The sequence below is a fragment of the Orbicella franksi genome, chromosome 6, assembly GCF_964199315.1.
Source record: "Orbicella franksi chromosome 6, jaOrbFran1.1, whole genome shotgun sequence".
Lineage (NCBI taxonomy): Eukaryota > Metazoa > Cnidaria > Anthozoa > Scleractinia > Merulinidae > Orbicella > Orbicella franksi.
This window is the reverse complement of record NC_138150.1, coordinates 25105353-25120352: the sequence shown is the minus strand read 5'-3', so window position 1 is coordinate 25120352 and position 15000 is coordinate 25105353. Positions and strand designations below refer to the sequence as shown.

Sequence of the window (15000 nt, the reverse complement as noted above, 5' to 3'; positions counted from 1 at the left end):
ACCAAAAAACACGCGAGGTTCGTTTAGTAGCAGCGTCGTAACCTTAAAAAACATGTAAGGTTTGTTTAATAGTAGTGTTGTAACCAAAAAAACATGCAAGGTTCGTTTAATAGCAGTGTTGTAACCAAAAAACATGCAGGGTTCGTTTAGAAGCAGTGTTGTAACCAAAAAAAGGAAACATGCATCTTGTTTTAAATCGATAGCTAAGGATGCCAATTTTCGGTAATGACCCTTTTGAAATGTGGTTACCGCAGAAATGTTAAGTCAAGAGACCAAACGACTGGGACAACAGACTGATGACAAAAGTATTTTAGGAATAGACTCACATTGTGATCACTAAAGCTTTAAAGCTGCTTGATCAGCGTAGGCGCTGACCTCCCTGCCCCCTTTTCGTTCGCCTTCGAGCGCGCAAGCGCCCTCGTTTCATAAACAGAGTACAGATAAGGTTTAAAGGATAGCAATTCCTTCTTAAAGGAAACCTTACAACAAAGATTAAAGGAAGCAGTTTGCAATTCACTGTTGCACTGCGCTAGCTACATGGTAAGAACAAGTGTGACGTTAAATTGCTATTGAATAAGCAAATTAGACAAACCAATCAGTCCTCCTCGGGCAAGAGCTTTTTCTGATTGAAATAAAATTGTTGACTTGATTTTTGAATAATTATAATGTCTTCTTTCCTAATTCAGGTCCAACGATAATTTTGAAATTAACAGTTAAAACTGATTGCAGTGGTGACAGATTGAAAACGTTAAACGTTAGCTTGCAGATCGACGTGAGTACAAGCAAAACCGTACTTAGTTCCAACACGACGACATACAATCCTCGCACGTTATTCCCGTTTTTAAACATTCAATTGACAATTTTGGTCTGAAATGAAGCGGCTTTTCCACAGTCACGTCTGGAAATGGGTATAACATAGAATAAAACATTTGTCATTAATTACTATTATATCTCACTTAAATCTTTGGGTTGGAGTGTGACACTGGGTCACTGAAGCCTTTACCCTATACTTGACCATGAAAAGCTTAATTTTGCTACCCTATCTTAGGCTAGACAATAAAATCCCCTACCCAGTCCCAGACTAGCTAGTTTCAATACAGAAACTTTATCACTATCCTTGTCCAACATACGCTAAGTAAACTAATATCTTACAGAGTCACTTCCGAGTTTTAATTTTCTCAGATTATAGAACCCCAGATAATTAAAGAACCTCGTTTTAGACTAAATTATTATTACCCTGGCCGTTTCTCAGATAGGATATGAGAGATCTCCGTTCTGAAATCAAAAGTCCAGTCTGACGAATATCAGGGATTCTACGCCTTCCTCGTGTCTGAAAAAATGGCTAGCTCAGTTCTTTACTCATCAATATAGGATAAGGAAACTTAAATCTGAAAAACAACGAGAATTTCAAATTCCAGAAAGGGCATTACTATGACTATAACAAGGGTTAATTGACGTAAAGGTGCTTTCCACTCCTTCCCTTTACCTCCGCCCAAAACTTGAATTTGACCTTTTACTTTGAAATAGAAAGAAATCACATTATTAGCTATTCACCATTAATACGTTTTCTTTTCTCTCTCTCTCTCTCTCTCTCTCTCTCTCTCTCTCTCTCTCTCTCTCTCTCTCTCTCTCTCTCTCTCTCTCTCTCTCTCTCTCTCTCTCTCTCTCTCTCTCTCTCTTTCAGATCAAAGCCGTATTTACATGCGAAGGATTCCTGATCAAGTCAGTGATAACACTGAGTATTAGCTGCAATTTGCATTTAATTATCACTTTAGAACTGTCATTTTCCATCGGAATTCCGTCAGGAAAAACCATTAAAGGGGTATTTCAGGCTGCACTCAAGGACGGAAGGATTAACAGTCTAACAGAAAGTAACACAAACTACACCATCACGTTTACTGGTAAGTCAAGAAAATAACTAAGTATTAATTAGATCCTCTTGCAGTTGGTCGATTTAAGTTCATTTACTCTTGGGTAACCATTGAATGTGTTTCGGTCAGCCACTGAGATATACAAAGTAGGCCCGTCGGTTAAAGCCATTAGAGGAGAGAAGATTCCGTGGAAGATCATTTACGTGACTGCTTCATACAAAGGGGTGAATCAAGGAGGTGGATGGCCGAGTGGTTTAGGGCGCTAGATTTGACATCTGGAGGTCCCTGGTTCAAATCCTCTTCCCTACCACTACCTTGAATTGTTCTAGGTAGTCCCGAGTTCAACTCCTTGACCGCGTTGTGTAAAGAGCCAGCCTCCTACCAGTTGGGACTGTTAATAGTTTATGTTCCATAGGTTAATTTATTTTATTATCTGTTTAACCTTCTCACACACGAGCCTTCGTTACAAGAAACACGTACTCCGTTGATCCTTAACCACGTGTGGATATGTTTAAATCAATCACATAAATACCCGACAATTATGCAATTTGCTTGGGAATAATTATCTAACGAATATCGCGTGGCCAGAAAGGGACAGTTAATTCTAGCATAGGGAGATAAATTCTCCTTAACAAACAAGTGTTGCTCAAATGTCTCGCTTTTGGTCTGCAAAGAGGGGCAAAATTAAATTGTTGTGTTAAGGCAATTTCCGACAATTTCCGGAAATTCACCAGAAACCAATTTCGTGGGTTCTTTTTTTTTTTTTTCGTTACTAAAGCAATTTTCCCATGCTAATGCTAATGCTAATGCTACTGCTATTACCATTGCCATTGCCATTGCCATTGTAATTGCCATTGCCATTGCCATTGCCATTGCCATTGCCATTGCCATTGCCATTGCTATTGCTATTCAGGGCCGTAGCCTGACTTCAGAACAAGACGAGGCAAGTTTCGATCGCCGAAGGCGCGATCCGCTGGGGGGTCTGGGGGCATGCCCCTTCATAAAATTTTGAAATCTCCAGGCTCAAAAATGCTCTTCTAAACATTTTCCGTGGGATTTTTCTTCAGAAAAGTCAGTCTTGGGCAAGTGTAGAAGTTCACTTTTTGTTGCTGAGCGATACTGGTGCCAAGTTAATGACCATCTGCATTTTAAAGCATTCAAATTTTGTAACACGTATGATAACGATAAAATGAATCCATGAGAGTAGCCAACGTTTACGGATTCTATACTGTAGATAATTAGGGGAAGTCTTGGGTAACACTTTTTTGAAGTTAATTCTTAGATGATTTACAGAATCGATCGCGCTCACTTATCAATTGTCGGTTTTGATACACTCTTGCTTATATTAGCTGGTTTTATCTTCTTTAGTCCAATTTTTTCTAATTTTTTTTTTAATTTTTCAATTAAACGTTTCTTCAAAAAAAAGGCCAAAATCAAGACGATGCAATTACCTCGTCTTGCCTCATTCTAGCTATGGCCCTGCTATTGCTACTACTAAGGCTAATGTTGATATTAAGGCTAATGCTAATGCTAATGTCCATGCCCATGCTCATGTCTATGCAGATACTAATACTAAACGGATTGTCATTGGATTATTTTAGTTGTTGGCCCTTTTAGTTGTCTTAGTAATGCCAAAAATTACTTACCACAAAAAAAAACAAACAAACAAGCAAAACAAAAATGCATCCACTGAAAGAGTAAAACAGATTTTGCAATTCCTGATTATCTCTTTTTATCATGGTCTGTCATGTTTTAGGAGTCACTTTAGAATACAAACCAAAAGACGGGCAATGCCAAACGGTCTGCTGTGATGGAGGAGGCGGAGAATTAACTGTTGAAAGGGTGTGCACTCCGACAAACAAGTGTGAAGGAATTGAAAAAATCGAAAAGGAGGAGGATGGACATTGCCCGAAGGAAGCTAAAGGAACTTGCCCCGATACATGCGAAGGTGAAGGTGAGCTTTACAGATATGTTTGTCTCCCTCGCTATAGGGTGACTGTTGGTGGCGTCTTTGTCCACATATCATAGTATTTAGAAAACGCCCAGAACGAAAGGGGCGACAAAGAAAACGACGAACGTGTGTTAATCGTGTGATATGATTTTATAGGCTCTTCTATCATACCTTTTTTTTATTTTTGTGTTGCCGATTGGGCCTACCGGTTAAACACAAAGTTTGAGGTATGAAACATGCCAACTCAACGGTCAATTGTACGGTTTCCTTTACTATTGTTCGAAAATGGTTTGTCTGACAAAATGGGGATAACCAATTAGTTTTTATATTTATATTAAGGATCTGGAGGTATCCACAATTCACCAAGCTATGCTTTAGTTACTCTGCTGGCGATCGCAACGTTCACCAAGTAAGTAACACAGTAAACAGAAAATTGAAAGAAGACTAATGACTGAAACTTTTTCTTTATGAATACCTTTGAGCTAAACTCAGAGTCGGATATAACTCAGAGTCGAATATAACCATAATTACATCAATATACTCAGTGCGTATTCGCCAAATATTTTTTAAAAAGTTGCCGAAAAAAGACATCAAAATATATGCATGTAACTTACTTTATACCAGCAATTAAAAGAAAAATGATAAATCAAACACTTGTATTATTATTTCCCTTTCTTATCAGTTACCCAAACCCCAGGCCGAGCTAACCGGCGAGAAACTTTAAAATTAGCCAATCAGGATACTACATGGCGTAATTTTTGTGTGTCATTAACAACAGGTCAATATTGCAATTTAAATTGGTGCCGTCATAATAATAAGGATCTTTTGGGTCTGACAACTTGAGTTTCATTATTTCATAGTTTTAGAGGGAAATGGTTATGAAGCCCGGCAAACATCAAAGGGGCAAACAAAGTTGCCTAGATTTATGTTGGAAAGTCCACGACCGTGCATAATCTTTTGTTTTGCGCTCATACACTATGCATGAATTACGTAACCAAAACGTTTCCATTGGTTAGTTCCTCAGTACGGAGTAAACAACTATTGTTTTTTTGTCGAGTTTCATAACCATTCCCATCTGTTAACTAAGATTATTTCTGCATGACGATTCAAGCTAAGTGAAATAAACAGCAGAGTAACGGAATGGACTTAAATTGTAGAGAAAACAGCAAGAAATAAGATATATATTTTAAGCTTATCTTTCTCGTTTGCTACCTTTTTTACTACCAAAAAAACCTAGAAAAAGCTAGATCTTTTAACTGAAAGTGCTTCCTATAACTGATGTTTGTTTGGTTTATCAAAGAATAATTACAATAATTATGTCTCTTTATTTTGCCTCCTTGAAGAGAAAATTGCCTGGCGTTTGGAGGCATTTGTAAGGATAGGTATCACAACAATTAACGATTTTTGTCCTCATCATTTGCTCCACAGAACGATATTCTTTTAAAGGACCAAGTATGGAAACAAACTACAGCCTTGCAGAAGAAAAGTTGAAACACATGATTGAACACATAGAACGAATACGTCCGTGATAAGAAGAGTAGCTAAAGGAGTACCCGGTTTCGTGCGACACTTCTTATTTCTGGATTCATTTCAAAGAGAGGAGATTCGAGATATTAGTAGGAGTGATAGAGTAGAAGAAAGTTAGCAAATTACCTTTCAAATATTGTCTTTAAGTCAAAGCACACCAGGGATTGCCGGTTGATTGATCTTCGGCTAAGGTCAAAATACTAACCGCTTTAGAGTGCACAGTCAGTTGTTATGCACTGCAAGTAAAGCATGTTATCTCTAGTTAGCACACAAGAGGTGTTAACTTTTGTTAAAAGTTGATGTAAATGTAAATTAGAGCAGGTAATTTTATATGTAAGTAACGAAAAGTGTGTCAGATTGGAATGTAGATTAGAGCAGGTAATTTTATATCTAAGTAACGAAAAGTGTGTCAGATTGGAATGTAGATTAGAGCAGTTAATTTTATATCTAAGTATCCATAAATGTGTAAATCTATGCATTGCAAATTCATTCCTGAAGCAAGATGGGGACATGAGTGATGAGTAATGAAGGCGGACGGATTTTGTTAGTTTACAAGATGATTAACTAACACCTGACAAAATCTTGTGATAAACTCAGTATTTTTGCTGACAACTGGGAAACTGCCGCGTTTTATAGTCGGTAAGAGTTTCTTACTCAAGCTTCAGATGAAATTATTTCTCATAAAAGATCTTTTGGTTACAGTGTATAGATGTTTTAAACAATTTTCCGCCTATACCTGGTGTAGGCTTAAGTTGTTTGTCTGGCGTTTCGTTTTGCTTTTTCACAAAGCGGTTCGCTATTTTAGTCTCTCCTTCAGGATGAAGAAAAATATCATTGATTGTTCAACACCTAATTCAGGAAAGTATCTCATTTCAGTACTCGATGTAAACAGATAAATTTGCACTAGGATATTGCATTAGCCTACATGTATCCCACACGAATATTTTGTAAAACATTGAAAGTTCAGATATCCATTTAATAAAAGAGTGTGTACAACTGAAGAATACAATGTTTATTGCGTTCGACGAAGTGGAACGCAAACCTAATTTTGACCTATGGCTTTTCAGAGTTGGTCTCTCTGTGCACGGTTCTAGGCTGAAAAAAGCACACTCTCGTCTAAATACTCCACATATTCCAGCCGTGCGCAACAGCAATAACGCCAAAACAGATCATAAAAACACAACTTTATTTGCTATCGTGTGCTCACTGGAGGCCGCACGGACAAGGACTCAAATATCTACAAAGGGAAAGTAAAATATGGTCACGAGAAAAATCTAGGCGAAAAACTAAGAGGGTACCAACGAGCATCCATAGGATGAAAAAACCTCGCCGCGCTCGCTGCGGTAATGCAGAGGAAAAACCCCAGCCCTATGGATAGAAACCCTCCGACCTGCTGGGCTCGGTCTTATTAAATTAGATTCCTAATGATTTCGAGACTGAAAGTAGGGACTGAACATTGTCTTTCACATAACCATCTTTGGCATTTTCACTCTGCCAACGACCGTGTCTCTTAAAAAGTCTATCAGCGATGCCTGCATTGGCGGCAGCTGTGGCTCCTCCGGCCCTGAGACTGTGAAGACTTATGCAGGAAACGTCAGTAATGTCTTTGAAAGCGTCCTTAACGATCTCCCTGGCTCTGCTGTAGCTTAAGCCTTGACGTCGAACTTTAGATGTACATCGAGGAGACAAGAGGGCTCTGAATAACGGTAAATCCTCACTAAGATCAATTTCAGCGGCAGCAATGTATTGCTCTAAAGCCTTTACGGGACAGGTTTCCAGGTCTGATCGCGCTATTGTTGTCCATGCCCCATCACGGTATTGGTCTGTCTTGGACGACTCTAAAAATATGGACACACAAGTAGGAAAAAACTTTATGTCACAAGCTCGAATAGAGCATAGCTCACTGAAACGAAAAAACCCAGCATATCCTATGAGACATAAAGCTACTGTTCTCAAATCCGATAAGGAAGGAGACTTATCTGAAATCTTGGAGGATGCAAGCGCCCTCAGCATCTCGGGAGTGATGGGTTCTTTCTTCGATTTAGCCTTCCCCAGAATCCTTTGAGACGCGCTAACCATGGCAGAAACCATAGGATGCACCGAGACCTTGGGCAAACCGGCCAGCTGTTGGGCCCAGTCGATACTGTAAACAGCATTAAGAACTGGAGAAGGAGAATTAGCTTCCAGGATTAGGCACTGCAGGTAAACTGAAACTTGAAAGGGGTTGGCGGGCATGTGGCGAATACAATTAGACGACGCCCAAAACTTCCAACGTCTAAAACCAGCCAGGTAAGTGCGAATAGTGCCATCGGCTCTGGAAGCGAGCACGGTTTCCTGGACTCGACTAACCAAGGGCTGGAGATGGTCGGGGATAGTGGCAAAGAATTCGGTCCACATCTCTGATTGAAACACATCTAAAATCACAATAAAACTGACAAGCAAATTAGCAAAATAACAAAGAAAAACATGACGTGAACAAAAAGGTAATAGCAATACAAAAAAGACATAAACGGGCTCGAGAAAGAGCCCAAAAAATACGTCTCGGCTACACAAATAGCTACCCACTTTCGCCACAAAAGAGCTTCTATATATCGGGCACAGATCGCCCCATACTTCATGGTGGCACACAGCCCAACCATTTGGATACAGAAAGACCTTAATTCCCAGGGCGCAAAAAACAAAAGGGGGGCACAGATGGTCCCATTCATTCTCAAGGGCAAACAAAGGCCCCTAACATTTGGGCACAGATGGTCCCATACTTCATGTAGGCACACCGGCCCTAACATTTTAGATACAGAAGTTCCTGAATTTTTAGGACGCAAAAAAGGCCCCATTCTTCGGGCACAGATGGTCCCACTCATACTCATGGGCAAGCAATCTCCCTAACAATATAAGCCCAAGAAAGGCCCTACCTACCGGGCACATGTGGTCCCATACATCTCGTGCACAAATAGGCCCTAGAATCTAGAGCTCAAAGGAACGAACCCTAAATTTTTGGCCCTGATAGAAATAAATGATAAATAAATAAATAAACGAATAAATCATAAGAAAAAGAGAGTAAAAATAAAAATAAAATAAAAGCGAGTCACCTCCAGAAAAGAGCACCAAGAGGACGAATTAGCATAAAACCACTCCTAAATACCCTGTTCAAAACCCCTAGAGAGTTCTTACCGACGAGAGAATATTTTTCCGCTAATTTCCAAACCGCGGAAAAATTCTACTCTCGTCTAAATACTCTCCACATATTCCAGCCGTGCGCAACAGCAATAACGCCAAAACAGATCATAAAAACACAACTTTATTTGCTATCGTGTGCTCACTGGAGGCCGCACGGCCCCAAGAGTACAAAGAAAGAAAAAAGGACAACAAAACAATATAAAATACAAGAGGAAAAACTTTCAGACAAAATGGATTCTCAAAGCAAGCATCCTAAAGTTTAAATTCTCATTACCAAAGACGCTATTACATCTACCGGGAATAAAAGCTTCTTTTAAAGATGGAAGATCCATCCAGTCAACAATAAAATCGGAAAATTTATCGCCGCCAGCGCTAATCATTGGCCAGAAGGGAGCGGAATGCCACAGCGGAACAATAAGAGTCCCTGACGCCTTGCAGTTACGCATATGAAGTAACACTCGCGGAATAAGGCAAATAGGCGGACATACATAATTGTTCTCCCCCGCTCAGTTCATAACGAATGAATCAATTCCTTCCGAGCCTGGATTCCAAAATCTAGAATTGAAGCTCGGAAGTTTGGCATTTAAATAATTAGCAAAGCGATCGAAAGAGTGCGGACCCCAAACAATATCAATGTTTTGAAATGTATCCCACGAAAGACCCCAGTCATCGGGATCGTAAATGCGGCTGAGAAAATCGGCCTGGTCGTTCAGAGATCTAGGGATCCATTCCATCTCGATCGAAATACCGCGATGACAACAAACGTTAAAAATCGACAAAGCTTCAGTCTGCAAATGACCTTTACTGCTGCCAGATGAAATGATCCTGGGAACGTTCTGATTATCTGTAAACCATTTCACAGTCAATCCTGACAACTTGTCCAGTAAAGAAAGAAGAACAAATTTAACGGCCAAAATTTCTCGCAAAGTAGAACTGGTATGCATTTCCTTTTCGGACCAAGTGCCAGACACAAAATCCTGACCGCATTGAACGAAATAGCCACCAAAACCAGTGTCACTTGCGTCAGAATAAACAACGCCAACAGCACTTGACTTGGGCGACATAGGCTTGCCATTAATGGAGTCGATGTTGTTCTGCCAAAATAAAAGCTCATTACGAATCTCAAGGGACACGTCCAAAGGCTGATCCCAGGAGGTTCTTTGCTCTAGGGCCGCATAACAATTTCTTGTCAACAATCTAGTAATATTACCGACAGCACACGACATAGAAATAATTTGCCCCGTAATTGAAGCAAGACCACGGGCTGAAAAACTACTTTTTTGAAGACAGGAAGCAATGGAGGATTTCAGCTTGAGAATACGCTCTTCGGGAATATGAATCAAACCGTGTTGGAAGTCCAAAACCGATCCCAAGAAGACTAACTTCTGGACAGGTTCCCAATTTGATTTTTCGTCATTAGCTGTAAAACCGGCCAAAGTCAGGTCCTTACGAACTTGAACACTAATGTTTTCGGCACTTTCGAAAGACAAATTTCCCCCGATGCCATCGTCTAGATACATCAAGGCTAAATGGCCGTGAGCCCTCCAAAACTTAACTAATTGACGTATGACTTTTGTAAAAATATACGGCGCTGAAGTTAAACCAAAAGGTAGCACTTTAAACTCGTAGAAATGCATCACGCCATCGACTGAAGGCCATTTGAACGACAGAAACTTCATATGTTCTTCACAAATGTCAATGTGATGATATGCCGATTTGAGGTCGAAGGAGAAGACAAACATCCCAGGCGAAAAGACTTGAAGAACAGTTCTTAAATCTTCATACTTGACAGATTTTTTGACGACAAATTTGTTTAAATGAGACAAATCTAAAATAAGTCTTAACTTCCCTGAAGACTGGACAGCGACGTGCAGCGGATTACAAAATTGAGGGTATTCCTGAACTTCCCTTACACAGCCACGTGCCATCAACTCTGAAATTGCCTCCCGAACAAAACTGTCCCTACGAAGGGCGGAAGATCTATTTTCAATCGAAAACGGTAAAGGCGATTCCATAAAAAGAATCTTGTAACCATTCTGGATAATGTCTAGAACAAAGTCCGAAGCCTGGATAGTATCACGCCAAAATGTGAAGTTCGCATGCAGTTTTCCTTGAGTAAAGCTGGATGCCTCGATATCCTGTTCAAATTCGTACTGATCCAAAAAATTAAGGTTTTGATCCTGAAGACAACGGTTTGTCTTTAGTGGGGCACATATTGGCCCAGTGTCCTCGTTTACCGCATCGAAAGCACATGTCGAGGCCTCTGAATGAGTTGTAAGGGTATCGACCTTGGGGACGAAAATAACTAGTAGCTGGAGGAAAAGAGCTAAACGTACCGCCAACTCTGGAGGCGCTAGAAGATGAAAGCGCAGAAGAGGAACCTTTAGGACTAGTTTTCCTCTTTTTCTCTTGCAGTGTTTTGATCTTAGCGGCGGCTCTTTTCTCGGCTTTTTTAATCTTCGAAGCGTCGGCCTCGTCGTCGGCCAAATCGTCGCAAACATACTCTTGCACCGTAGCCCAACCGAATTCAGATTTGTCGGCCAATTTAATAATTTTTTGCCTATTATTTAGCAAAGAAATACCTTTGTTAAGCTCTTCCTTGGCTTTAGGAATATTTCCACCTTCCAGGGCTTTCAGGGCCAAATTACTCGTCTTGGCCACTTTGCGGTTGAAACTAAACTGTTGCTCGTTTCCTTTCTTCTTGAAGACGTAATTGTCGGGCTGAAGATCCGTCGCAATTTGAACCGCTAAATCAGACTGGGCTTGAAGCAGGTTGGTCTGAAGTCCTTGGATCTGGGAGTTAACGGCTGATAAAATTGCATTCTTCTGGGCATCTAAAACAACACTCAGTTCTGGAGAAATAGAGGTGCTGGTTCCTGCTGAGTCTTCCATAAGGATGAGAGCAACACAAATAAAAGCGAGTCACCTCCAGAAAAGAGCACCAAGAGGACGAATTAGCATAAAACCACTCCTAAATACCCTGTTCAAAACCCCTAGAGAGTTCATACCGACGAGAGAATATTTTTCCGCTAATTTCCAAACCGCGGAAAAATTCTATTCCTGTAAGGACACCAAAATGGCCACCCCGCTTGATGTTTGCAGGGGCATGTCACGGCCAGTAAACTGGTATCGTTTAATGCTAAGACATGTGATAAGACATGTGGCGAACATGTGAGTATGTGAGCAGGCCATGTGAGCTCGTCTCTCCGATGGATCTTTTTTTGACTTCTTTACATTTAGTCGCCGTACGCGTCGCTATTATGTGCTCTCAGCGTTAGATTTTGGCGAATTTAAACGCTTCGACGGCAGCATTTATCGCAATCTGAGGGAATTGTCCTTGTTTATTGACACGACTTGGCTTTGGGATGATAACCGTGGGAACAGCTACATTTTGATTGCATTTGTTGATTAGTTCCAGTCGCGAATGATAGCTCAGTCTTTATCCGGTCGAAATTTTATTGTTTGGAATCGGTAGAAAAGTACTCTGAAGGCAAGATCCATAAGATTACTTTATTCATCAGGGGAAATACTCGAATTAGTCGCGAAACGAGCACGCGACTGCAAATGCTAGCTTAGAATAATGTACGTAATTTAAATATTCTATGAAACTTGAGAGACTACAGAAACTGGCAGCGTCACGCAACGTATCAACAAATCGTGACCTCTTCACTAGCATGGACTTTGACACTATGCATATCTGACTGTAAAACCTCGGTTGCTGCTGAAAAAATGTATTGATTTTAGCAATAGACAAAGGTTGAAAGTCAGCTAGTGAAATCATTTATTTACGATATATAATTATATATTAAAGTGAGAGCGTCGAACGCACTCTCATAATCTCTGATTACTACTAGTTTTAGTTTACAGTAGGTAACCAAAGGAAAAGGTTTAGAGATGTGCCCCTCGGTTTACAGAAAAAGTGATGCAGCGCGCTTAATTTATTCACGGCTATTCAAAACAATCTTATTAACTGTCTCATCATGGAAAGGACTTTTCAGCTGATATAACCACAATCTGAAAAGTATAAATATATACATCTATCTCGGCCAGTCTATCACGGTAAGCAAATCATATACGACATTGACCGCACAAATCTTTTGAAACGGTTTTCTCGACTTGTTTGAGTCGATAACTGAAATAAGTGATCACATGAAGGACAGACTGATCATTGTTTTTGTTCTGTTTGGACTTTGTGCTCACGATCATGCACAATTCAATTCAGTCTTTAAAAAACCAAAACCTTTCAACGGAAACATCGTGCCTGCTCGGGTAGCCAATCGCTGCACAGGATTTCTTTCATCTTGCCCACTCATTGAGCAATAGTAGTATCATAGCAGACTGATAAGAGATAAACAATTTCAAATTTTTGAATTCAGTATGAATTTAGTGCGCGCATGCCAGATTCAAAAGAGAATTAAGATAAAAGAAATTCATGAATGGCCTACCACAACTGGCTTTAATATTTGCTTTGTGGATACATTATTTAAGAAATAAAGAAGCATAATCCGTGTATTACACTGTGATAAAACACGACGGGCATTTGAGAACACGAAGGAAATGTAGAAAACGCGAGCCGCAGGCGAGTGTTTTCTACATTTCTCTAGTGTTCTCATATGTCCGAAGTGTTTTACTACAGTGTGATACACGGTTTAGGCTTCTTCGTTTGCTTTGATATGGAGGCAATGTGGCGAAAAACAATAAAACACGCTTTTTCCATGTTTAATAGTCTGATAAAAGATGGGTTTTTGACCAATCAGAGCGCGCGCAGGGTCCTATCTATATCATAGTGTCATATATACTGACTGATTTTACAAATTTGCTCATGAGTTTCGGAATCATTTCTGGTTGAAACATATTTGGCACCTAACACTTTAGTAGTGGTATGGGCTAGTCCAGTACGGATTTGACAGGTATTGTGATGTAAATGAAAAAGTATTGTTATGGAAAGGAGTTCTATTGTTTTCTCGAGTTTGACGTATCCATGGTAACCAGAAGCCCCGCCCCCTTTGACGTCATTAATCTCGTTTCCGTGTTGACCGAGTAAAAAGCCTGGTTTCTAACATAAACAAAGTAATCACGCAATTTTAAAGTTAACCATTAACTTCAATATCAAAGGTTTCCCTAAAATTACAGGACAGAGCCGTGTGCAACTCCCTAGTGGATTGCGCTCAACTTATGAATGAAACTATTTACAAAAGTGTTTACAAATGGCACAACAGTTCAATCATGTCCACGTCCTCATTTGTTATTCTTTCATAGCCATAGGGATATGTTTTGAAGGTGTAGGGATCTATCACTCGTTTTTCGTACACAAGCTGATACTTTTTCGTCTGAGAGACTGTGGTCAGTGAGTACTCTTTGGAGTTTCGGACGATGTGATAAGGCTTGTAAATATCAGTTTGTCGCGTTTTCTCGAGAGGGCGTTGAATTTCGTCTAAAACATTTTGCCGCAACACCTGATAATTTAACTGCTTGCTACCTTCACTGTTTAAAGAGATTCCCCTCACTTTGCATTCTTCTTTTTCTTTCTTCGTGAGGTAACCATAATTTTTCGGTCCCGCGGACGCAAATTCAGTGATGAAGTCGTCTTCTCCCAACTCGTCCTTGAAATCACCGAGAAAGTCGTCAAGGGGAGGATTGTTTTCATGAGGTAAACTGGAAAAAATAACGCTGTCGGTGTCTGTGTACTGTACTCGTTCTTGTAGCATGTCCAGAGCTGCATACAAACGAAGTCGAGCCCAACATGTCGTGAAACAAGCGATGAAAATGTTGAGGTTTGGTGAGACAGGTTCGTCATTCGATTTCAGTTTATAGTGAATTTCAACGATGTCTTCAGACAATACACTCACGTAGCAAATGTCATTTGCATCACTTTCATGGAATGCACTGAACCTCATAGGATCTCCGAACTCTTTGATTTGAGTTTTGTTGGTGCGCTGGCCAAACTTCCCCCACATGGAATTTAACATCATTTTTGCAAGGCTACGTTTGCCGGGATTCTTTTCAATGTTGTTGCGGTTGAGTTCGATGCCCTCTTTCGCTTTGTAGGATCTCAGATGTTCTTGCTGTTTGACGGGATCATCGTCTACATGAGTTGGCCAGCCGCTTGCCTCCTCTTTAATCTTTAACCATGTATTCACATAGTCTTTAAAGAGACCTTTCCTCGTTTCAGAAAAATGCCACACTTCGTGAATGTAAGTTATTTTGTAGCCCTTCTCAACGGCTTTGTTCAGTTCGGAGGTACACCATGTACCTGTAATTTGTCTTTCACTGTCGTTGTGACTGCAAACCCAGGACCGTTATAGCATTGGTTTTTCCATCTCTTCTTGTACACAGGCTCTACATAGCGGGAATGTTAGTTTACCATTTTCACGCAGCGGAAGTACTGGATGAAACAGTTTTTCTGGAGGTAAGATTGTGACCTTGGCAATCCCGAAGTAATTTTGGATGTCTGTGTTTTCCGGCTGAAATATA

At 40.2% G+C, this 15000-nt stretch overlaps 1 protein-coding gene and 1 pseudogene across 2 annotated transcripts in view; one reads left to right on the top strand and one right to left on the bottom strand.

Annotated features, from left to right (window-relative positions):
• The window catches only part of LOC145490697 (uncharacterized), a 47757-nt gene that overhangs the window by 17256 nt on the left and 15501 nt on the right, over positions 1-15000 (top strand). The window lies entirely within an intron of this gene.
• The window catches only part of LOC145490690 (uncharacterized), a 1503-nt pseudogene continuing 1296 nt past the window's right edge, over positions 14794-15000 (bottom strand).